We start from the raw sequence: 26643 nt of genomic DNA, 5'->3' as shown, positions 1-26643 counted from the left end.
CCCTCTCTCCTGAATTCATACACATAGAAAAGATAATATGAATATCTCCCAGGAGAAGTCATACGAGAGAGTGAGATATTCAAACTCCTTTGTAAACTTAGCTGGGTTTGCCGAAAAACTGCCAAGTCCGACCTCAATTTGGGGGATGTCTGATATTGAAAAGGGAGCCTGGACAGGAATAATGCCCTCCGACGCTGCAACCTCATGGAGAGGGACTGGGTCTCAGGCTTCAGAGGTCCCTGAGATAGCCTGAATGGGTATGGCCCAGAGTGACCCAATCTTAAGTGGGGTGGTGGGCAGGAAGATAGGTCTGAGAAGTAGGTAAAGGAGCCGAAAGGGCTGCTGAAGAGTCACATGACAGGGGATATGAAGGAGGAGGTACAGAGAGGGGGAGATTTTCCAAATCTTGGGAAGATGAAGGAGGAAGGGAAGTAGGTATACATAATGTACATAAGAACACACAAGAGGAGGCACAGAGATCAGGATGGTGAGAGAATTTGAAAAGAGCCCAAATGTAAGGAACCTCAGGCCATTGTTCAGAGTGACAATGGTACAGCTCAAGTTGGAGGATAGTATTATAGTTAAGAGATCTATTCATGGGCCAGACTTTCTGGCTACCCAGTTTGTACTGAGGCTAGGCTATATTACAATAGAAAACCAAGTGCTTGGGCTTGAGGTTGGTAAGTCCCAGAGCCTTCAAGTTCTTAAGCAGACATCCCAGTGGGGAGTCCTTGGGTGGGGTTGATTGAGTATTGCCCATGGCAAGAACTACAAAAAGAAAAGCCAAGGCTATCTCAGAGACAAGAACAAGCAAAGGGGGAGAAGTTTGAGAAGGGCATCCCCAACTCAAATGACCTAGAGGTCTGCAGCCAGAGCTGAGCGTAGCATCCCTGAATCTGAGGGCAGACTGATCACAAGGTCCTGCCTTAGAGCCAGGCACCCCTGGGCCCCAAGAGCAGACCAAACCAGCAGAGAGACGGTTGCAGGGGTGTTTCCCAGCCAAAACCTTGTGAAAGTGATAGACCCTGTACTGGGGTTTATGATGATGAGACAAGGGGATAAGCATCCACCTTTGATAGGATGTTTTTGTCCTGAGATTCAGAGACTTACTGATTGCTGGCTGTGACGATGGGTGAAAAGGAGGCTGTCTGCAGAGTCTGGGGAGACAGAAGATTAGAATTTTCTCTCCAAACCTCACAGACACAGGGTTAGGGAGTTAGCCTGGGTAAAGCTTCCGTTGCCCACTGCTACCCTAGTCCCAAGTCTCAGGAGGCTGAAGGAAGAGAAAGAAATAGAGAATGTCTCTGTATAGGTCACCAAAATGTTAGCATGGTTGGTGATGGAGGCTGTGAAAGAATTCGCAAAGAGAAGAAAGTGTAGAGAATAAAGTTTTTATTCACTCTCCAAGAAAGGAGAAAGGCATGGTGTGGAGGAATACCCCGGCATTGAGGGCTGGGGGATATGAGCTTTTACTGGGTTATAATTCTATTAAAAAACGGCGGGGGATTGCTGTTGTGCGGCCCCTGGGCAGCTGGGGCATTGTAACAGAACCCCACTGTTTGTTCCAGTGTTATCTTCCACCTGTGGCTATAGGGGAGTGGTTAGACCTGTTCTTATTTTCTAGTAATTTCCAGTCCTGGGGACATAAGTTCAGAATAAAATGGCAGTCAGGTTTAACAAGGTTATGACCTTGTTATAGGCCTGTTAGGCAAATGGTGCCACAATAGCAAGTGGGTCTGGCTTTGTCCTTTTCAGCCCCCTGTGAGGGTGTGTGTGTGTGTGTGGCGGAGAGCAACTTATAAGGGTATACATGTTCCACATCACAGGCTGTGACAAATTACTGAATGAATAATCATATGTCATTATCTACCCTCCCCTTGGGAATATTTTAAATGCCCACCAGGAAGGAAGATTGATGTAGGCTCACAAGTTAGGGACGCTTCAAACTCTCAGCCTGATGTATTCTGGATGGGCAACGCTGCTGGGTGAAAACTGTATATATTGACAACCTATTAATACTCTTTTAATAACAAATTAGGATAAAAATAGGATAGCAAATGCCGCACAAACTCCTTCACATCTAGGTCCAAGAGCCTCCTGCAATATCTCCAACTACTATTCCGGACCTCCAAAGCAGCACCTACGTCCGCACTCCACGCCAAGCTGCAGGAGCACATCCCGCAGTTTGCAGGAGGAGGGCTGAACGAAGAGGGCTGGACCAGGAGAATGTTTCCCAGAAGTCCTCGCCACTGGCTGCCTTTCTCCCTCCGGCTCCTCCCGCCCCCGCCCACAGGCACTACGTGACCCCACCCACCACGTTCCTCTGTCGCAAATGGTGGTGGTTTGCCTGCGCCCCCCAGCGGTCAGGTCTAGCTCTGCAGTGGTACACTCTGGACCATAACAAGCGAGTACGGGGAGTGCGGAGGGTGCTGCAACCACCGCTACCGTGGCTGTTTGGCTGCCTCTAGTGTGTAAGCTAGAGGCTGCACCGCTGAGGGAAGGAGGGAGGGAGGGGGAGAGAGAACGCGAGGGGAGGAGGAGGCCCAAGGGGAGGGAGGAGACCAGACAAGGCGGGGGGAGGGGTATCAGCGGTGGCGCAAGCAGCGCGCGGAGCAGCAGAGCCTGGGTCCGCTCCCTACACTGCCGCCGCCTTCCCACCCGGCGGCAGATCTGGCGCCCCGGCAGCCCCAGAACACCTCCAGACGGACGAAGGACTCCATGTTGGGGAACTTGGTGGTGGCGTGACGGGGACCTAGGGACTTACGGTGCGGCTGCTGGCGGAGCAAGAGCCTCGACCTCGGCCTTAGGTAAACACGGCCGAGCTGGGGGTGGATGGGCTCGCGCAGCTGTCGGGGCGAGGTGGGGCTTCCAGGTTGGCGACAAGAGGGCGGACAAAGTTTCAGAATTGTGCGGCCCAGGCAGCGTCCTGCGCTTGGAGGAAAGTTGGAGCTGCTTCTGGAGGCGGGGGAAGAGCAGCGGCGGGAAGGGCTCTTCTACCCGGCCAGGGAGGCCCGGCTCAGGCCGCCGCGGCCTCACTTTCGGCACCCTGTCCCATTTCCTCCTTGTGGCCTACCCGCCTGTGCCGGCGAAGCCTGTCGCCGCCGGGGTGCGGGATGGGGGGTGGGGGGGCTGCTCAGGAAGGAGACTCCACCGAGTGCCCACACATACAGCCCCTCCCTGCAGTGGAAACGTGACCTGCTGGGTTTCCGGGAGCTCCCCAACCCTTGTGTCCGCTTTAGTGGGGAGACTGCTTTTGTCAATTGCGTCCGAGCCCGCCCGTGAAACCAAACTTTACTACGTCGTGACCTCTCGTAGCGCAGGAATGGGGCGCTTGCTGGCTTGCTGCTAAACATCAGCGTTGACCCCATGCCTTGGATTTCAAACTACTCTCACTCCCAAAGTTTAAACCCGTTTCCTGGGTTGACAACAAAAGGGCCAGTAGATGTAAACTTAGCTTAATCAGCCTCCCCTTCTCAGACAGGGATTTTGAACCATTGGAGACATTCAGATTGCTGGCGGGCTTGTCACCTACATACATGCATTTTGAAAACTTGTTTTAAAAGTAAACACCTGATTTAGAGTGTTCGCTTAAACCATTCACAGATTGAAATTTTTCACTTTAAAATACCCCCCAGTGTATTTCTGTACCGGATCACATACAATATCTATGAGTTGAGCATTTTTCATTCATTTTGGATTGCATTTTACCTAACATCTTTATCATACTATCAGTAAGCTGAGGTATTTAAGCAAAAATGATCAAAAAGTTTTTAATATAATGGTTTGGCTAGTAGATGCTTATCTTAATTTTCTCAGGTTGGGAATTTTCGCTGAATTTTGGAAAAAGCATATTAAAATGTATTTTTAAAAAGTTAATTGATGCAAAAGACTATTTAGGTCGGTAGCAGAATAATGAGGGCAAAAGATTTTTTTTTAAGGTATTTACTTTTTAGAGAGGGGGAAGGGAGGGAGAAAGCGGGAGAAACATCAATGCGTGGTTGCCCCTCCCTCACCCCTACTGGGGACCTGGCCCACAACCCAGGCTTGTGCCCTGACTTGGGATCGATCTGGCGGTCCTTTGGTTGAGAAGCCGGCGCTCTATTCACTGAACCACACCAGTCAGAGTGAGCGCAAAACATCCTTGAATAACAGGTGTTTTTGTATTTTACTGGTAATTGTACTAAAATTGTGATGTGTAATCGAGTTTCTTTCCAGACCATTGCTTTCTCTTTTTTGTTTCTTTGGCATTTGGCGGCATCATTTCACTTTTTTGCTATTGGTTTAGAGCTGGAGCAGAAAGTTTGTGGGACTTTTGTTTTTATTGTTTTAACCTGTTGGGTGGAAGAAATGAAATTTTGAAATTGTTTTTGGATTTTTTGTTTTATACTGCCATACCAAATATAATCTGAGTTTACTTTGTATTGTTTTTATACACTGAGTTTTTTTTAAAAAATTAGCAATTCTTGCTGTTGCTGTGCTTTTTCACTGTATTTTTTTTGGTGCTTGCAAGTATATTAATCACTATTTTACATTCAAATAGTGACCTTTTTGCCTGGGAATTTGAGTACATTTTGAGATTTAGTCGGGCAAGATTTGGGTGTCTACTTAACTCTTCGTGTACTCATGCTGTGAAGGTATTCTTCAGTATGTTGAGGAGGAAGAAAACTAGAATAAGAAAATACTCGTAAATATGCTGCCTGAAATGTGTGGGGAAAAATTTTTGAGGGGAATTTTTTTGTATGTCTTTTGGTGGTCCATGGGTTAAAAGTGAATGAACCTCTTCAGGGGGTCACTGACTTCCCCATCAACCAGTTTAGGCAATTTTCTTAAAAAGTTCTATTGGTAATTAGCAGAGAAAGGATGAATCAGTGCCATTATATGATATTGTTGATTCATCATCTATAGCATCTTTTGGTAATAAGAATGTGTAATGTTACCGTACTCATCAACTTAATACTGAACTTTTTAGCTATCAGTGATAGTTTTTAAACCTAACTAAAGAGAGTGGCAGGCATAAAAGTGATAAAAAGTCATCCATCCCTAGAATATTCATTGTAACTTTTTCTTTTAGCAAGCTCTGCCATTCTCACCTTGTCTTTCAGTGATGTAAATTGGATCTTGACTTGTGAAATAAGCTTAAAGCCTGAATTCTTAATTTTGTCCTGTGTCCCAAAGAATACATTACTAGCCTTGTACCTTATCTTGCATCTGAATGGTGATACTGTTAGTAGCACAGAGTAGAGCCCAGAGTTAAAATAACCAGTATCTCTGTTGCTGTGCCCAAGAACTCATCCTTGCATTGTCCTCATAGTATTTTCTTTTCTTTCTTTCTTTTTCTTTTTTTTTTTAAGTTGTGGCTTTATGTGCCTAGCAGTTAGGCACATAAAGTTTTAACATAAAATGTGAAAACACCATCAGCATCTCTCACTTGCAAAATGGCTCCCTAAAAAATTTCACTGACCTTTGTTCACTTACAGTCTCAATAGCCAGAGTGATCCTGTTAAAATTTATCAGATCATGTCACTTCTCAAATGGCTTCCCTGGTAAAATTCATGGTCTTTATTATGGTCTACCAGGCTCTGGATATTTTGAACCTTTTCTTCCTCTCTGACTTCATTATCTCACTCTTTCTCCAACCACACTTCTCTGCTACTGAGGTTTTCTCTGACTACTATGTATAAAATAGCAAGCAGTCTTCCCACATTTCCTAACCCTTTTAAATCTAGGTATTTCTCCATAGCATCTATCACTTTCTAACACACTGTATAATTTACTAACTTAAGTTTATTGTATTTCTTCTTTAATCTAATGCAAGTTCTGTGAGGGTAGGGTTTGTTAATTTTGGTTACTGTTTTGTCCTGAGTAGTACCAGACACATAGTAGGTATATATGTATTTAATGGTTTAACATGCTTTCAGCTGGAAACATTTTAAAAACATTAAAAATCATAATTATGGTTTGAAACTTTAGAATATGCAAATCTGTTTTTGTATAAACTGCTAAGTTACTTCTATCCACACATTAGTGGAAGAGCCCACATTTTTAGAGGAGAATATGAGAGAATGTGACCCTGAAACAGATTTGTCAGAGTGTAAAAGGAACTAAGAACATTTAGCTTAGAGTGGTCTAACTATTTTACTGTTTACAATGTTGTCATTCAGAGGCCCAACTAGAGTGAATTTTGATAGCCCCAGGAGGCAGGACTAGTATTGCGATGATGTGTATTAAAAGGGAGGAGAGGCAGTAAGAGTGGATGTGGGAAAATTAGTGAAGGCTTTGCTGTAGTAGTCCAGAAGAGATGAGGATAGATCGAATTAGGGTGAGAAACGTGGAGATGGGCGACAGTGAATGGGATTTGTGATCATTAGGCCTCAGTTCACAGATTGAAAGTGAAGGAGAAAAAACTTTCAGAGATGACTTCTCAGTTAAACAACAGGGTTGATGGTGGTACCTTATAAGAACCATGGTTCTTTTGATTCTGACATTGGGTTTGATCATACCTTTGGAACTTTCAGGTGGAAATGTCTGTAGGCAATTAGTTGTATTGTTCTAAAATCCAGAAGAGAGGTATGTTATGGGAATGGAAAATTAGAGTCATTTACATAGGTAATTGAAACTATAGATTGAATTGCATAGGGAAGGTAATATAACTTAGAAAAAATGCTAGAATGGAATCATAATGGTCTCTAGCATTAAAAAAAAAGTTTGCTGGAGGAATATGAGCTCCTAAAGAATACTGGGAAAGTCAGAAGTAGGGGATGAGTGTGGCATTAACAGAAACCAAGGGATAGAGTTGAGACATACCTCATTTTATTGTGCTTTGCTTCATTGTGCTTCACAGTTGTTTCTTAAAAATTGAAGGAAAGACCCTACACCAGCAAAAAGGTTACGACTTGCTTTATGGGTTTGGTCCGGAACCACACCCATAGTATTTCTGAGTTATGTTTGTATTTCAAGTGGAGAGTAGTCATTAGGGTCAGTGTTGATGAGAATTGATTAAAGTAAGAGCTGAAAGATTTTTCATTGAATTTAACAACATGGAACTCATTGGCCTTTTGAATAAGTAGGATAGTAAGATCAATACATTATCCACCCATGTTACAGAAGAGAGCTGATGTTTATCAGATATTTACTGTGCCCCAAACCCTCTGTTCTAGACATTTTACATACATTTTTGTTTGATCTTTTTCAGCAACCTTGACTTCCTAAGAATCAATACTGAAGTCTGTATGACTCTTTGGCATTTAGTTATTCATCATATAATTTGGCCTCCCAAATTCCTTACCAGTGTAGCAGACCTTTCTGTGATGTTGGAAGTGTTCTGTATCTGTACTGCCTAGTACAGTAGCTGACAGCAACAGGTGGCTATTGAGCACTTGAAATATGTCCAGTGCAACCAGAAAAGTGGTTGCTGTTTTGGAGAGTGCAGATGTAGATCAAAAGTCATTAAGAATCCAATATATAATGAAGTAGTCTTTTCTTACACAGTAGTACCCCCTTATCTGCAGTTTACCTTTCTTCAGTTTAAGTTACCTATAGTCAACTGTGGTCCAGAAATATTAAGTGGAAAATTCCAGAAGTAAACAGTTCATGAGTTTTAAATCTCATGTCATCCCTCTCTGTCCCACCTAGGACATGAATCACCCTAGCGTATTCACACTGTATGTACTACCAGCGGTTAGTCACGTAGTAGCCACCTTAATTATAAGAGCAAACACAGTACCAAAGTGCTTATGTTCAGGTAACCCTTATTTTACTTAATAATGGCCCCAGAAAACGAGTAGTGATGCTGGCAATTCAGATATCACAAAGAGAAATCATAAAGTGCTTTCTTTAAGTGAAAATGTGAAAGTTCTTGACTATGGTGAGAAAAAATATACAGTAAGGAAAGAAAAAATGAATACTTAGGTTGCTGTAGTCTACAGTAAGAACAAATCTATCTTTGAAATTGTGAAGGAAAAAGAAATTCATGCTATTTTGCCGAGAGAGACCACATAACATTTATTACAGTATATTGTTTTAATTTATTTCCAGTTACTGTTATTCTCCAACTGTGCCTAATGTATAAATTAAGTTTTATCATAGGTATGTGTGTATAGGAAAAAACAGTGTATGAAGTCTATCTGGAAAAAGTCCAGTCCTATAATGAGAATGGTTTGCGTGACATAGATGTAACCTGGCAGCCAAGGAAAGTGGGCTGGACTGTGCCTGCTAGAAGAAGGACAACTTCACTGTACTAGGCAGTGGGGGCAGTAGATGCTGTTGATTGGAGCATGTGTACTGTGTGACCATTGCATTCGGAATGACTGAGTGAGTGGAGCAATGAATCTGCATCAAATTTTGCATTAAGCTTGAACATTCCTCTTCGGAAACTATTTGAAGGATTCAGAAGGCCGTAGCTATTGGGCAACTGGTGATTGGCAGCTTCATCATGACAATGTGCCTGCTCATGCATCACATCTCAAGTGAAGTTTTTGGTAAAAAAATCAAATCACCCGGGTCAGTTGGCCCCCTTATAGGTCAGATTTGGTGCCCTGTGACTTCTGGCTCCTCCTAAAACTAAAACTACATTTGCAAGGGAAGAGATTTCAGACTGTCAGTGAGGTTCAGGAAAATATCACACATGGGGCAGCTGATGGCAATTGGGAGAACTGTGTGATGTGCCAAGGTGCCTACTTTGAAGGCCTGAGGTGTCATTGTCCTATGTACAATGTTTCTTGTATCTGGTATCTTCTTCAATAAATGTCTCTTATTTTTCACATTACGTGGCTGAGTGCCTTCTGGATAGACCTCATATATAGGGTTCTGTATTAATCATGGTCTCAGGCATCCACTGCTGATCTTGGAACATATCCTCTGTGGAAAGTGGGGAACTACTATAAAACACGAAGAGGTGGAAATACATACTCTTCATTCGAAAGGAGTACTGTTTTGCTTATATGCTAGTTTCAGGTGCTGTAAGAGAATATCACAGGTAATCGTTTTCTCTTGAATGTTATAGAGAATACTTTTCCTTTTTAAAAATAATCTCAAACTTTAAGAAAAGTTCCAGGTAGAATACAAAGAAGTTTTTCCCCTGAATCATTTGAGAGTAAATTACAGACACCATCCTGCTGAAGTCCCAAGTATAAGTACAGAGAACTCCCCCTTCCAACCTTTTGAGAGTGAGTAGTAGATACATTTGGACAAGGACTTTCTGTTGCATAAATTATACCAAAATCAGGAAATTAACAATGCTGTATTTTTACCATCTAACCCTCAGGCTTTGTTAAAGTTTTGCCAGTTTCCACAGTAATTTCTTTTGTATCAAAAGGATCTAGTTCAGAATTTTGTATTGCTTTTAATTGTAATGTCTTTTTATACTCCTTCAACGTAGGACAGTCCCTAAATGTTTTCTTGGTTTTCCTTACCTTGAAACTTTAGAATATTAGAGGTTGGTTTTGTTGTGAAATGTCTCTCAATTTGGATTTGCCTGATATTTCCTTATGGTTGGATTCAGATTGTGCATCTTGACAGGAGTATCACAGTAACAGTGTTGTGTTCTCATTGCATCCTATCAGGGAGCATACAATTTCGTTTTGTCTCATTGCAAATATACACTTTGACCATCGGTTAAGGTGAAGTCGCCCAAGCTTCCTCACTATAAAATTTTTTTACCTCTTAGTAATTAATAAATGTGGGGAACTATTTTGAGACTTTAATCCATTCCTTATCAAGCTTGCTATTTATTCATTCTTAAATTGTCTCACCTTTCACCAGTGAAAGCCCTTTCAAGGTAGTTTCTGTGCTCTTTTGGTTTGTTTTCAGCACTTCCTTTTTTTACTCTGCCCTAGAATCAACCATTTCTCCAAGGAGATGGGTTTTTTCCTCCCCTCCCCTCTTCTTTTCTCTTCTCGAGAAAGTTATTTAGGAATCAAAATTTGGGTGCTATATTCACTTGTATATCTGTGTATAGAAAACTGTGAGTTGGTACCAGTTTCAGTCCACAGGGTTTATAGTTTCTCCAGTTCCAGTTTTCCAACTTTCTTTTACAAGGAGAAACCTGATTCCCGTTATCCTTCATTTACCAATATTTATTTACATGATCAATCCTCAGTATGTAGCTATTTTCTAGTGCCACTGCTGCTCCCTCCCCCTGTTGCATGATTTTCACTCTGCTGAGGCTCTGACACTTGTGTCAGGATGAGGGTCTCACTCCACACTTCCCAGACCTCATGCTAAGATCTCACCTTTCTGCTTCAGTGCCAGTAGCTCACTTAGGCTCCCTCACCATCCTTATGACATTTGCCCATCAACTTGAGCTTCAGTACTTCCAGGCAGAATAGCAGCATATAGAGACTTTTTGAAAGATTATACTAACTTGTTTCTTATATAAGGGATTACACCAAAATTTTTAGTGAAAATTGGTGATAAAATGTCAGCTTTTTAAATTTAAACCTTCTTGAGGCTCAGATCTCTATTAGTGATAAGACTAATCTTCCTCCTTAGGCTCTCTTTTATCCTTAGAGTTCTCAATGTACTTCTGGGGGAGTCTTTTTAATGTAATTTTGACAATAAAATAAAAGTTGACTTTTTGTGTGTAGGCTTTGGAATCAGTCAGACCTGGCTTTGAATTTTGGTTGTCCCATATACTAATTATCACCTTGTATAAGTGGTTTAAAGTCCATGTTCAAATTTTTTCAACTATTTTAACTAAGTCCAAGGTAATTTCAGCTAACTGTATCCCTGGGTTTCATGTCCTTCAGTCAGTTCCATTTCTGAGTGATTTTCAAGCCATTTTAATGTAGTGTTCTAGTGTTCAATGTTGGTGTGTTACAGTTTGTGATATATACTATGGTATGGTATTTTGAGGATTAAATGTGTGAAGACAGCCAGACTATTTAGTCATTGCCTGATAAAATGCAGGCACTTTCCCTACCCATAATCCAGTGCTTCAGGTTTGTTGATTATTTGTGTCTGTTAGGTCTGGGGATGAAACATGACCTTTGCTCCCAAGTGCTCTTTCCATTTTTCCCTAACTCGTTTTCTGTACTTTCCTCTCTTCCCCCATATTGTGTTTCTGCATTATCTTAAAAATTCCTAATTTAAACAACTTGAGAACCATTCTCAAGTAGATAAATGGGGGAGAGAGAGACTATTCCTTGGAGATTCTGCCTTTTGCAAAACAGAATTTAAGTTCTACCTTGGACTAAAAGTTTCATTATATCTGGGCTCTTAATTATGTCTTTGGCCTTACCTTCCATTACTGTCCTAAATGAGTTCATTCTGACTAAATTCATCCTGAAAAATGCTTGTACCTCTTATTTGGCGCCAAGCTTATGCTGCCTTACTGTTCATCTTGTGTATCCTATTTCTCCAACTCTACTTTTTGCACCAGGAAGGGCTACAGTATCTTAGTATGTGTTTCTATTCCAATGCCAGGCTCAATATCCTGACCACAGTAGTATTTCAGCAGCTTAAAGTAAACAAAAACAGAAATGTGAACATTAAAGAGAGCAGCCACAGCAGTACTGCTTTGAAAGATGTTTTCAGTGAGACAGCTTATAAATGATATATGATCTGTTAACGTAAATATAATTGTGACACTGTTTTGTGTGCCTAGATGGCCTGTCAAGAAAATTGTTTTTTTAACTACTGTTCTAATGGGGAACAGTAATGACTGTTATATTTAACTTTAAGTTAAAATATAACTTAAAGATTTTTAAGCTATCATTCATTTCAGAACTTTGTCATAGAAAGCCTTCAGATAGGACAGCTTTAATGCATAAGGCTGTATTTCTTTAGAAACTATGGTACATATCCAGTTACCTACCTACCGATATATGAGGAATATGAGGGAGATGCATGAAACAAAATAATTTTAATTTTCAAAATTGCTACAGAACTAGATAAAACTAAAATTGAAGGCAGAGAAGCAAATACAGTCAAACCCTTAAGAGATGCTTAAAATATATTTTATGTTAATGTAACCACTCTAGCTTTGTTTATTATTTGCATGGTATACATATCTTTTCCATACTTTTATTTTAACCTATCTATTCCTGTATATTTAAAGTGAGTTTCTGCCCTGGCTGATGTAGCTCAGTGGATTGAGCATGGGCTGCAAACTAAAGGGTTGCCAGTTTGATTCCCAGTCAGGGCACATGTCTGGGTTACAGGCCAGGTCCCCAGTGGGGGGTGCATGAAAGGCAACCACACACTGATGTTTCTCTCCCTCTCTTTTCCCCTCTTTTCTCCTCTGTCTAAAAATAAATAAATAAAATCTTTAAAAAAATTAGAGTGAGTTTCTTGTAGAAAGCGTGTAATTCAGTCTTTTTAAAAATCTAGTCTGGCAATCTCTTTTAATTGCTGCTATAGGGATTATAATATAGGGAATAGAATTAGGTAAACATTCAGTCTACCTAATATTTACTACTTGAAGTAAAGGTAGAGGCCCTACAACTCCCTCCAGTATAGTTGTTACATGTAGTACATATACTTGCAATGAAAACCTCTTCTACAGTTATGTAATTTTTGCTTTTGGTAATCATATATTTTTAAAAGAACTGAAGAGGAGAAAAATAGTCTCATATATACATAGCTGTTTATTATTTTTCTTGAGATTTCAGGTTTCTCTCTTCAGGTATGGTTTCTCTTCAGCCTGAAGAAATTCCTTTAGCGCGTATCTTTTGAAGTAGCCCCAGTAATAAATTCTGTGTTTTTTCTTAACTGGAAATGTCTTTTCCACTTTTATTTCTGATGGATTGCTTCACTGGATGTAGAATTCTGAATTAACAGTTATTTAACACTAACGGTGTCCTGCTGTGTTTTTAGATTCCATTGTTACGATGAGAAGTTTTTAGTAATTTGAATCATTAATTTCCTGTGTGTTGTGTTTCTCGGTCTACATTAAAGACATTTTTCTTTGTTTTTCTGCAATTGACTATGATTTGGTATGTGCTGAATGTTGTCAATTTTTTATTTTGTGCCTTGTACCAAGTTTGGAGATTCTGGGGTCTTATTTCTTCAAAAAATGTTTTGTACTAGTCTCTTTCCCTTTTTCTGAAACTCACATGACATGACTAGAACTTTGGATGTTGTCCACTGGACCCTGAGACTTTTCCTTTTTTTTTTTCAGTCATTTATTTGTCCATTTTTCAAATTAGATCACTTCTATTGATGTATACTCACATTTACCAACTCTTTCCTTTGTATTTGCATTCTGTTACTGAGGCCTTATTTTAGACATGGTATTTTTCAGTTCTAAAATTTTCATTTGTTTCTTTTTTTATAGTCACTGTTTTCTGCAGAGGACCTCTGTCTTTCCATTCATTGCAGAAGTGTTAATTTTTTCTCCATGGAGCATGTGTTTGTGTGTGTGTAGTATAGAACCATGCCTAACAAATAAAATGTGCTGAATAAATGTTGTTATGCATAAATCGTTCATGCAGAACTGTTTGTTATGCACTCATTTGAAGACATTAGTGCTGGATCCTGGCAATATAGTGACCAAGACAGATAACAGTTTAATAACTTCGCAGTCATTTGAATCATGAAGAGTCTTACCACTTGTGATTTGTTAGAATACTTTTAGTATCTAGTGGCTTGAATTAGTTTTATTTTCTGGCACAAGGCTGCTAACCACTGGCTTTGTGACTTTGAACAAGTTACTTAGTTTCATTGTATGTAAAATGGAAATAATCTCACAAAATACCGTGAGATTTTATGAGAGCTAAGTTAGAGAACATATTACATGTCAGAAGTAATAGTTAAAGTAGTATGAAAAACATAACCAAAATCTATCTCTTGGGATGTTCAAAGCATTTGTAATAAGATTACATTTAGGAGAGAACCCCAGTATTTGTCCATGCCTGATGCTAATGTGGAAGAATTTTTTAAAAATACGTTTTCATACTATGTAATAACAGATTTCCAGGTTAGAGTATGTAGTAGTGTTTCATAGGAGTAAAATTGTGAAACACCTTTTTAAATTGTGAACTATCCATTTGAGAACACATTGATTACATACTTAACTAACAAAATTGTATTTATCTCTAGCTGAGATAACTACCTGAGTTTAAGAGATTCAGAAAATAGACATAGCTAGAATAAACAGTAGAAGCCATGTTTACTGTACAATGCAGTTGCTTTTTATTTTTAATATTAGTTTTGCTATAGCTACTTGTACCAATTTAGAAGGGATTAGTACCAAGAAAGTGACATTTTTTGAGGTACTAGTCAGAGTGACTTTTTAATGTCTGTGTAAGAAGATTGATTTCTGGAGTTGAAACTCTGTAATGTACGGTTTTTAAAATCTTGTTTAAACAGAACTGCAGTATTTCAGAAGGACTGTTTTGAAAATTGTTCTTTGTCTCTATTGACACAGATGAAATCTGTCTCCATTTCTCTGTAACAAGCATTTTCAGGTGGTCATTTATTGTCATTAATTCCTCTCCTTTAATTCTTAGAATTTGTTTGTTTATTTGCAAGTGTTTCCCGTGCCTTGCCTAATTCCCCCGTCTCCTTTTTAGGGGTGTTGGTAGACAAGCATTGCCATTTCAGTTCATGAGTCTTGCCAAGGTAGACCAGGGTGAAATTAAAGATAAAGTTGATATAGTTGACAGTTTTTCTGTTTGGGGTTAGAAGAAAAGGATAGAAATATTACCCGTTCTTTCTCTACTTCCCTGCTTCCATCCAGGATGCCTTTCTTCTCTTGGAATTCTTCCCAGATATGAGAGTACAGTGCTGTTGATCCCAAGGTAAGATGAGTCTGTTAACACCTCACCGTTCTTTTGCCTTTTGTGTCTAATAGGCCTAAGCATAATCTTCTAAATGTCAACTTTATCTTTCCACATTTGTAACCTGTCTCTTTCAAGTGACCTGTAATAGGCATTGAAGAATTGCTGATGGATGGAAAGCAAAAAAAATGTAAGAGCTGTAGGTTCCCCTTTACCATTTAAATTAGATATGTCGTAGTGCTTTAGTAAATGGAGATAGAGAATTTCAACGACAAATGAAGATGATGTAACCAGCTCTTCCTAGTCCCTTCTCCATCCATACCTTAAGCAGGAGTGGGGTTATTAGAGAAGAATTGCATGAATGTATTGAAATTATTAGAGGACATATAGCATGCTGATATGTAATGGTTTTTCATTTGGAGGAATAGTGGAACCCTGTCATATATTAAGATTTATCAAATTCTTTATGGTAATGTTCAGGAACATAAAAGGCACTTATTTCTCTTTTTAAAAATAAAGTATTTCCTTGTGGGTATGTTCTCTTCATAGAATGGACAACTGTTATATAAGAGTGTAACCCAAATTGGAGCCAACGTTAGTGCCTGGCTTCCCCCAAACAAATAAAAACTAGCCAGCTCCATACCATTACTATAGTGTTGGAACTGATCTATCTCTGCAACTCTGGCTCAGAATTTAGTGGGGATGTAACACTGTGCCTGTTGTTTTCAATCTCTGTCTCCACAAGCTATTGATATGTGTTGTCTGTCAGACCTTTTAGTGCTATAGAAATTCGGGAACCAGAGATAGAAATTTCAAATATCTCCTCTCAATCTCATCTGTGTGATGTAATTTGGGTGGCCTCTTTGTGTTGGCTATGACCATTGTGTTGGTATACAACCATTTCAAAGACTGAGGTGGTGAAATTGTCAGTCAAAAAGTACCTTTGTTTGCCTGGCCTATGTGACTCAGTTGGTTGGAGCATCAACACTTAAACCCTTTAAAGGGTCATGGATTCAGTTCCCAGTCATGGCACATACCCAGTTTGCGCAGGTTAGATCCCTGGTCGTGGGGGTGGGTGGCACGGTAGGAAAAGGCAACCAGTTGATGTTTCTCTCTCACATTTATGTCTCTTTCCTTCCCTCTCCCTCTTTCTCTTCCTCTCTCCCTCCCTCCCTAAAAACAGTGAAAAAATGTCCTTGCGTGAGGATTAAAAAAAAATACCTTTGTTGAAAGCATTATATTCTTGCCTCTACTTGCTCTCATATTAGTCTTTACTTTTAAAAACATTAAAAAATTTTATTAACATACAGTAAAATTCACCTTTCTGGGGTGAATTTTATGTAGTTCTGTGAATTTTAACATTATAAACTTTTATTACCACCACCAGAGTTAGGACTTAGAGTGGTTCCATCGTCCTCCCCCAAAGACTCTCTCGTGCTGTCCTTGTACTCAGACTTTCTCTTGTCCCAGGCAACCACTGATGATAGTTCTTTATCAATACAGTTTTAACCTTTTGAGAATGTCATATAAATGGCAATTGTGTAGTCTGAAACCTTTTGAAGCTGGCTTCTTTCACTTAAAATGTTGCCTTTATTTTATTTTATTTTAGTACTTAATACATGTGGTTTTTTAATTGAATTACATTTCATTGGTTTGGAGTTTCTGGTTGAGGGATTGATCCATTGGTTCTCTTTGTAGAAAGTGGGGGATTTTTCTGGTAATATACATGCATAAATATGATCACCTTGATTTAATTCTACAGAGGTCCAGAGTCTTATGTGTATAGTTTGTCAAGTCTAGATCACTGATACAGTGTAAAAGGGTATAACTCTGAACAGCCAGATGGAAGAGAGGCACAGGGCAGCATAGGTGGGAAGGATTTCGGAGCTTCCATACCCTCTCCTGTTGTGCACCAACCACTCTTCCCATGTCTCCACATGTTCACCAGCTCAGAAGATCTCAGTATATTGTTTTTAAAAATTCATCGAAGTTGTTGAGTAAAACATGAATCCATTCCTTTTTATGGCTGAGTGGTATTCCACTGTATGGATGAATGTACCATAGGTAAAAACATTTTTTGTTGTTGTTACAGTTGACACACAATAGTACATTTGTTTCAGGTGTACAACATAGTGCTTAGACATTTATATACTTTATGTTGTGATCACATGCTAAGTCTAGTAAGTGTTTGTCACCATGCAAAGTTCTTATGATGTTATTGACTATAACCCCCTGTGCTGTACTTCAAAACCCTGTGACTTAATTCTATAGCTGCCTGTTTGCACACCATAGTTTGTTTATTTTTAGGAAACACAGTATATCAAATTTTTTTGTATTATCTTTGGTTTTGGTGTCAGGATAATGGTGGACTCATAAAATGAGTTGGGAAGTATTATCTTTCATTTTCTGGAAGAGATTGTATTGAACAAATATTATTTCTTCTTTAAATGTTTAGTAAAATTCATTAGGGAAATTATCTTGGCCTGAAAATTTCCTTTTTGAAAGATTTTTAACTATAACTTCAATTTCTTTAGTGTGGGGGCTGTTCAGTGCTGTTATTTTTAATCAGTCTTGCGAGAGGTTTACATTTTATTGATCTGGTGAAAGAGCTTTTAGTTTCATTGATTTTTCTCTGTGTTTCTATTTTCAATTTTATTGACTTCTGCTGTGTTTCCTTCCTTCTGCCTGCTTTGTGTATATTTTGTTTTTCAGTTTCTGAAGGTAGAAGTTCAGATTATTGATTTGAGAACCTTTCTGATATAAGCTCTATCTATAATGCTAATACTTTCACTGCATTTCACATATTTTAACTATTGATACATTAGGGTTTAGGTTTACCATTTTATTTTCTGTTCCTTCTGGTTGTGTTCTATAACACTTTCTTTGGGTTATGGAACACAATTTTTTTAGTGTTCTGTTTTAATCTATTGTGTTTGGCCTCTACATAACTTTTTAGGGATTGCTCTAGGGATTATAATATATTTCATCTTCTTAGAATCAGTATTTTAGTACTTAAGGTAAAATACAGAAATCTTTCCACCATATAGGTCCCATTCTCCTTCCCCTTTATGTTATAATTGTCTTGTGTTACATCTGCATGTATCAGAAGCCTTATGTTTGCTTTTAGTTTCCAATCATTTTAAAGAATTCAAGATCAGAATAATTATATTTACCTAAATATTTACAACTTCTGTTGCTCTTCCATTATTCCTTGTGTTCCATTTCCTCTTACTGAAGGACATTTAGCAGTTCCTTTAGAGCTGGCAACTTAATCTGACAGTTTTCCTTCAGAATATGAATGAGAATAAGAATAAGAATGTCTCATATTTCACATTTATTCCTCAAGAATAATTTCACTATATTAAGGATTGTAGGTTATAATTCCACTTCCTTCTGGTCTACATAGTTTATGATGAGAAATCAGTAGTTATTTAAATAATTTACCCACCTTCCCCTCATAAATATAATACATTGTTTTTTCAGTCTGCTTGCAAGTTTTTTTCTTTGTAATTTTCAGTAGTTTGATTGTGATGTGTCTGAGCACCCATTTCATTAGAAGTACCCTGTTTGGGGTTTGTGAGCTTCTTAAATCTAGAGGTTTATGCCTTTCACCAAATTTGGGACATTTCTAGCCATTATTATTGTTGTTGCTGCTGTGTCATCCTCCTCCAGTGCACTCATTTTCCTTTCCTTGTCGAGCTCTTCACATGAATGTGAAGGTTTTGGTATCTTTGGGGCAGTAATTTTTCAATATTTCTTCTCTACCCTGGCTGGTGTGGCTCAGTGGATTGAGTGCTGGCCTGTGAACCAAAGGGTCGCTGGTTCGATTCCCAGTCAGGGCACATGCCTGGGTTGTGGGGCAGGTTCCCAGTAGGGGGCGTGCAAGAGGCAACCACACATTGATGTTTCTCTCCTTCTCTTTCTCCCTTGCCTCTCCTCTCTAAAAATAAATAAATAAAATCTTTTTTTAAAAAAACCTGAATCAGTAGGTTGAGTGCCAGCCTCCAAACCAGTATTTCTTCTCTTTACTGTTCAGATTGGGTAATTTCTGTTAATTTGTCTTCAAGTTCACTGTCTTCCCATTCTGCTGTTGAGTCTGTTAGTATGTTTTCTATTTCAGGTTTTACATTTTTCACTTCTAAAATTTTCATTTGAGAATTATTTGTATCTTCTACTTCTTTATTGTGATTTTCTAGCTTTCCACTTGTTTCAAGAGTATATGCTCTTTTTGGAGCTTTTATACCTGCTTAAAATCTTTGTCTGATAATTTTACCCAATGCTCTAATGTCTGTGTCATCTTGGTGTTCATTTCTGTTGGTTGGATTTTCTCACATGACTGATATTTTCTTTGTTCTCTCTGTACCAAACAACTTTTTATTGTGTTTTGGGCATTTTGAACATTTTGTTTTGAAACTTAGTGTCTTGTTTAAATGCTGTGGAATGATATTTTTGTTTTGGCAGGCAGTTTGGTTGAAGCTGCAAGTTCCAACCACCTTTCTTTCGGTTGTAGTTTTAATCTCTGTTCTATTGTCCAAACTTTTGTAGTGAATTCTGTTTGATTTTTTACCTATGTCCATAGTAGCCGTTGGGGGGTTTATTCCCATTTTTTAGTATTCAGAATCTGTGGTATGCTGCTTATGATTGGTTAAATCTACATATATGTGCAGTTCAGGGGCAACCTGGGAGTTTATAAATAATTATAGGTTACTTTCTTAAGCTCTTTCCTCTTTGTTATATCCATGTTTTTTTTTCTAAATTTCTGGCGCCCTTTTTTCTGTCTTCTATCTAGAAAGCTTGATGTTCATTTATTCCAGTGTGGCGTGTGCTTTCCACAGTTGCATCTGGAATCAGGTGACAGGAAGACAGGAGAGAAAAATCAATGAGATTAGGCCAGAGTTGCTTCAGGCAGTGAGCGTGATCCCTCTTCCTCAGAATTTTAGGCTCCTGCTACCCTGCTGCTGCCACCCTTGTAGCCAGCAGCACCCTAGGATTGAACTGGGACCTGAAGGATGAAGAAGAGAGGAAAAAGAGAAAGATTTATTTTACTTTTTCTGAGTGTTGAGTCCCTTTCCCCACTCCTTGGACAGAGCTAGAGGGCTTTTTCTAGAGTTCCCTTTGTTATCAGTGGCCATGTTCTAGGTTTAAGGCTCCATTAAGCCCAGGCTTGGGCAAAACTGGATGTGGAAAAAAACTAGAAACTCACTGCCAGTTTGGTAATATAACAGGTTCTAGCCTCTTTGGGAAGAGGCTGATTATAACAATGATCAACCTGCTATTGTTAACTTCTGAACTTTCAATTAGCTACTCCATTTATCCAGTCCAGGTTTTTTAGTTTCATCCTTGAGATTAACAAGGTGGAATGTGCTTACTCCATTTTGCCCAGAACTAGAATCTCACTTCTCTATTTTACAATGTAATGGCAACTTGAATCTCCTTGTGTCATAGTTAAATCTGGCTTGTCAATTATATTTTATTGTTTTTTCAGTATACAGATTGGGGCAAAAGTAGATTTACAGTTGTGAGAATGAGAAACACAGTTTATTCTTTATTTATTAATTAATGTATTATTTTCTATAGAAATAACTGTAAACTACTTTTGCCCACACTGTATCTGTGAACCTGCTGTGTATAACAGCATAAGCTTTGTTGAGATGATGCTACATTACATGTAGAAGAAAATAGGAAAATTAATTTCTCTTTACAACACAGTTTTCATGAACTCTAGTTTTCCATAATTATATTACATTTGAAAAACTTTTTTAATTTTTATTTTGATTTGTTTTCTGCCTGAGAATTTCTGGCTTGTCTTTCATTTTAAGATTTTTATAAATTCTTTGTAAACATTTAAAAATGATTTATTTCAATAATTAGGTTATTGGTCATCAGAGCAATAGTATGAGGTGACATCCTTTTGTACTCTTGGTACTCATTCACTGTTGCAGATACTATGTGCAAGAATTTTAGAGAACTTCTGAAGCATGAGGTTGATTTTATTACAAGACCTACAAGTGTGGGTGACTTCATCATCTTTGTTTTCAGTTTGTATAAACAGCAAGTAGAGGATTATTTGTTCATCAGAGAATGATGTTTGGAAAATAAGCCTTTTTCTGGGTAGGTCTGGAGTGAAGGAATTGAATATAAAAGAATCCTAGAAATTGCTGCTATTGATCAGTAGCTGACAGGTAACCAGATCACTAATAATCTTTTTTTAAAACTGAGCTGGAAAGTATAATGAGGGGCTGACATGCAGTAGTAACTGAAAACAGGGCATTTGTCTTAGATTGTTTTGGCTGTTATAAGTACTGCAAAGTGGGTGGCTTATAAACAACAGAAATCGATTTCTTGTAGTTGCAGAGGCTAGAAGTCCAAGATCAGGGTGCCAGAAGAGGGTGAGGGTTCTCTTCTGGGGTGCAGACTTCCCCTTGTGTGTTCACGTGGTGGAAGAGGCTAGGGATCTCTCTGGACTTTTCTTTTATAAGACATGAATCCCATTCATGCGGGTTCCACCCACAAGACTTTAAGCACTTCTCCAAGGCCCCACTTACTAAATCATACCATTGCCATTAGGGGTTAGGTTTTCAGCATATGACTTGGGTGGGTAGAGGAACACAAATATTTGGACATTAGCAGCTTATAAATGATTCTGTGAAAACAAAAATTGATACTCTGAGTTTCATATCTATTTCTCTTTTATTATTGGTTGGTAGTTGTAAAGTAGGGTGTAATGAAGCTATTGATAGAAGTAAAAATTTTGTTGCTGTTTTTATAAATAGACATCCTAATTTATTGGTTCTTCATTTTATTTCCTGATTCAGATTTTTTTAAAAAAAATTTTATTTCTTTTTATTTTTAGAGAGCATGGGAGGGAGGGAGAAAGAGAGGGAGTGAAATATCAGTGTATGGTTGCCTCTTGTGTTTCTCCTATTGGGGACCTGGTCCGAAACCCAGGCATGTGCCCTGACTGGGAATCAAACTGGTGACTTTGGTTTATAGGCCTGTGCTCAATCCACTGAACTATACCAGCAAGTGGTATACCAGCAGGAATTTTATTTTTAACTGAAATGATATGATGTTGAAAAAATATGTAACTATCATGATCGTGAATAGAAAGAAATTGGGAGTCTTCCAGCCAAGATGGAGGCATGGGTAGACACACTGTACCTCCTCACACAACCAAAAGAAGGACAACAACAATTAAAAAACAACCAGAATTGACAGAAAATCGAACTGTATGGAAGTCCGACAACAAAGGAGTTACAGAAGACACACTCATCCAGACCAACAGGAGGGGTAGGAGCAGGCAGCCAGGAGGAGAGGACTCACAGAAAGGCAGTGGCTGGAGGACCCAGTGAGATGGTGGATTGAGGAGTGGGGTGCGCAAGCCTGCAGCTGGCTGATAAGGCAGCTGGTGCAGCAAGCGGTCCCACATTCGTGTGCAGATAAACCAGGAGAAATGACTGGGGGGCAGGATGGACTGCAAAAGTCAGGGCCCCAGTGCAGGGAAATAAAGCCTCAAACCACTGATTGAAAACACCTGTGGTGGTTGAGGTGGCAGGAGAAACTCCCAGATTCACAGGAGAGTTTGTTGGTGAGACCCACAGGGTCCCAGAAGGTATACAAACCCACCCACACAGGAATCAGCAGTAGAAGGGCCCAATTTGCTTGTGTGACGTGGGAGAAGTGACTGAAATTCCACTCAGAGAGTGGAGCAAGCACCATTGTGCCCTCTCAGACCCCTGCCCCACATACAGCATCACAACACAGTGACCTGGGTTACCCTGCCTGGGTGAACACCTAAGGCTCCACCCCTCACTATGTAACAGGCTTGTCAAGAGAAAAAAAAAATGGCCCAAAAGAAAGAACAGATCAAAGCTCCAGAAAAAATACAACTAAGTGACAAAGAGATAGCCAACCTATCAAGATGCACAGTTCAAAACACTGGTAATCAGGATGCTCACAGAATTGGTTGAATTTGGTCACAAATTAGATTTAAAAAATGAAGGTTATGATAAGTGAAACAAAGGAAAATGCACAGGGAACCAACAGTGATGGGAAGGAAACTGGGACTCAAATCAATGGTGTGGACCAGAAGGAAGAAAACATCCAACCAGAAAAGAATGAAGAAACAATAATTCAAAAAATGAGGAGAGGCTTAGGAACCTTTAGGACATCTTTAAACATTCCAACATCTGAATTATAGGGATACCAGAAGGGGAAGAAGAAGAGCGACAAGTGGAAAACTTATTTGAACAAATAATAAAATAGAACTTCCTGGATCTGGCAAAGGAAATAGACTTCTAGGAAGTCCAGGAAGCTCAGAGAGTCCCAAAGAAGGTGGACCCAAGGAGGAACACACCAAGGCACATCATAATTACATTACTCAAGATTAAAATTAGAGAATCCTAGAAGCAGCCAGAGAAAAGGAGACAGTTACCTACAAAGAAGTTCCCATCAGACTGTCAGATGATTTCTCAAAAGACACCTTACAGGCAAGAAGGGGCTGGAAAGAAGTATTCCAAGTCATGAAATCCGAAGACCTACATCCAAGATTGCTCTATCCAGCAAAGCTTTCATTTAGAATGGAAGGGCAGATAAAGTGCTTCTCAGATAGGGTCAGGTTCAAGGAGTTCATCATCACCAAGCCCTTATTATATGAAATGTTAAAGGGACTTACCTAAGAAAAAGAAGATAAAAAATATGGACAGTACAGTGACTCACAATTATTAACAACCACACCTAAAACAAAAACGAGCAAACTAAGCAAACAACTAGAACGGAAACAGAACCACAGAAATGGGGATCATCACATGGAGGGTTAGCAACAGGGGAGTGGGAGGGGGAGAGAGGGGGAAAAGGTACAGAGAATAAGTAGCATAGATGGTAGGTAGAAAACAGGGGGAGGGTAAGAATAGTATAGGGAATGTAGAAGCCAAAGAACTTATATGTACGACCCATAGGCATGAACTAAAGTGGGGGAATGTAGGTGGGAAGCGGTGTGCAGGGCAGAGGGGAGTGAAGGGGGAAATTGGGACAACTGTAATATTATAATCATCAAAATATATTAAAAAATAAATTGGGGTGTCGAAGGGACATTTTGTTTATTAAAGCCTATGCTATTTTTTTAAATTCATGTTGGGTTAGATAATATACTCAGATAATTTATAAAACTGTACTAGTTTATAAAATTTGAAGAAACTGGTATTTCTCTCCACCAGTAGATACATTAATTAGTCTGAAAAGCCCCTTCTGGCCATAAGCCTTTATGATGTGGGGTCAGGCACAATGTATCTTTTATTGTCCACTGGTCATTTCTTTAGAGGAGGTCTACAATGGCCACAACAGCACCTGACATGTGCTCTTAATTGCATGTATCCTTCCTTTTTAAAAAAGTTAAAATCCCCACTATCATGTTAAAAAAGACAATTTCAATTCTGAGTTCATAAAGATGGAAATGCTATAATGGTGGGTAGGTGGAAAAATACAATTTTAATGCATTTGGTCTCAGTTGGGAAGCCTTTTTTGTAAACACATACATCTTGAAAAGATTTGATTCTCATTGTATGCTTGTATAGTGTACTTACCCCATTACTGTACCTGCTACATTGCAATGTAATTGTTGGTTTCTGGTTTTGTTAGGTATATCAGTGCTTAAGGCCTAGTAGTGCCTAGAAAATAGGGAAACTGACTAAATATTTATTAAGTAAACAAATTAGAAGCAGGCTGTGGAAATGTGGAATGTCTAGTATAGGGTCTGTTTGGAAAAAGAAAAGTGATGATTGGTTGAGGATACTTTTACGATCTGTAGTTCAGGAAATAATTTAAATTCTAGTAGTTGTTGAAGTGCTGGGATGTTTAAGTATCTTTTTTGTGTATTTTTTTCCACATTGCCTTCTAAGGTGATGTGACCCATCTATTTGTTGGGATAGATTTTCCCCTAATTCTCCATTACTTTGTTTTCAGTTGACTTTTTCCTGTATGCTGAAAGTGACTTGTGCTTCTGCCTCACTGAATAAAATGTTTTTATTATTGTTGGCCTTCAGCACCTACATGAGTCTTCACATTTGAAGGCATATAGTTACTCTGTCAAAATGTCTTACATTCTAAATAAATTGTTTTCACATCCAGGGGCCCTCTGGGATAAATTGTTCCTTATACTTTCCAATATATTTTCTTCTGAACTCAAGTTAAATGCAGGAGCAGTTGAGTGAAAGTGAGTAAAATGGGACTAATTTTTATAATTCCCTCCCCAGGACTCTTTGATGGAAAACTGATTACCTGACTGTTTGACCTGAAGAATCTTACAGGTAAGAAGGCTTATGAATGTTTGTATACTTATTAAACACTTTAAATGACACTCTTAGAAAACAAATAAGAGAGTGACACCACTTAGGTACTGCTATTGTGGTTATAGCTTTACCATTACCTTTTTTTTTTTTTTTTTTTTGCTAGAGTTGCCATATGTTACAGCTATTTATCATTTTTATGTAAAGTAGAAAATAGGAAACAAAAAATTTAGGGTTCTTTGCTTTTTACCCTAGAATTTGTGTCTTGGTTCAACAGTTTTATTTCAAGGTAACCAGAATCTTGATAAATATCACCAGTGTAGAATAAAGAACTTACTTATGTTTGTGTTATAAGATGTGTGAAAAAATATTTGACAGTTTAAATTTTGTGAACTTTTTACTCCTGCCGTTTTTTTTTAATATGTGGATATTTGAAATGCAGGAGTTTTCTCCTTTCAGTAATGAAAATCTGTTTGACCCCTACAGATTTATCACGCTCTACCTAAAATCCATTTGGGGTGGAGAGGTTTTCATGTGTTTGGGCCTGTGTGCTTGTTGAGTACTTCTTTTGTGTTAAGTATTTTACATGGATTATGTGATTGTATAGTTTAACCCATTAAAATGACTCAAGTGGTTGTGACTATATCTCTCTTTTACTGATTAGAAAACGGGCCTTAAAGAAAGTAAGGTCAAACAACCAGTGAGCTTGGAACCCAGGGAGTTTTTCTAAGACCTATGCTAAAGAAACCTTCTTGCCTGTATATGAAGAGTACTAGTATTAAAGCTTCAGCGCCAAATGTGCACGTGAAGGATATTCTGAACAAAAATATGTCGGAATAACCTAGCCTACCTACAAAGGTTGACAAAATTGTTATAAGATTTAGGTAAGAAAAATAATACTTATGGGATTTAGGTAAGAAAAATAATACTTGTGGAGCATTCTGCAAGGGATTAAAAAATTAACAGTGACACATCAGAAGCAGGAGTCAGTTGATTTATGTAGCAAAGAAGCTGGAAAGGAATTAATTATCAAGCTGAAGGAGTTAATTGCCTTAACCTTACTCTGATGTGAATAAATTGAAGGTAGTAGGGTGGCGTATATTTGTGATAGTTTAAGCCAGAATGGTAAAATAAAGGTAGATAAATCAACAAGATTACATAGCCTTCAGGGGAATTTTAAAGGAAATCAAAGATGACATTGTAGAACCATTGACCCAAATGTATAATAAGTAGGTTGTGCCAGAGTACAGGTAAGTACAAATGTAGATAGAGTCCTCATCTTAAGAAAGCTTGAATAGCCCTCTGTAATGAGAGACTGAAGCAACCTCCAAGGTAGGCAATCTTCTATAGTCTTTAATAGGATTGGCAAGCTTTTTATAAAACAGGCCAGAGTGTAATTATTTTAGGCTTAGCAGATTATATGGTTTCTGTTGTAATTACTTAACTTTGTCATTATAATGCAAAAGCAGCCATGGGGAATATGTAAAGAATAAGCATGGCTGTGCTTCAGCCAAATTTTATTTATAAAAAACACTGAGTTGGCCCCAGCTGGTGTGGCTGAGTTGGTTGGAGCATAGCATCGTCCTGTACACTGGAAAGTTGTGGGTTCAGTTGTGGTCAGGGCACATGCGTAGGTGTAGGAT

At 38.7% G+C, this 26643-nt stretch overlaps 1 protein-coding gene across 3 annotated transcripts in view; it reads left to right on the top strand.

The window, feature by feature from the left end:
* The first annotated feature begins 2564 nt into the window (after positions 1-2564).
* SCAF11 (SR-related CTD associated factor 11) overlaps positions 2565-26643 on the top strand; it is a 66154-nt gene continuing 42075 nt past the window's right edge. For all 3 annotated transcript variants that reach the window (XM_037162313.2, XM_037162311.2, XM_037162310.2), the window contains exons 1-2: positions 2565-2807; positions 24968-25021. The gene's annotated coding sequence lies outside the window, so the exon portion shown is untranslated. The remainder of the gene's footprint in view (positions 2808-24967; positions 25022-26643) is intronic.

Source organism: Artibeus jamaicensis, unplaced genomic scaffold (genome assembly GCF_021234435.1).
Source record: "Artibeus jamaicensis isolate MK-2021 breed Jamaican fruit bat unplaced genomic scaffold, CSHL_Jam_final contig_233, whole genome shotgun sequence".
NCBI lineage: Eukaryota > Metazoa > Chordata > Mammalia > Chiroptera > Phyllostomidae > Artibeus > Artibeus jamaicensis.
This window is presented reverse-complemented; position numbering and strand designations above follow the sequence as displayed.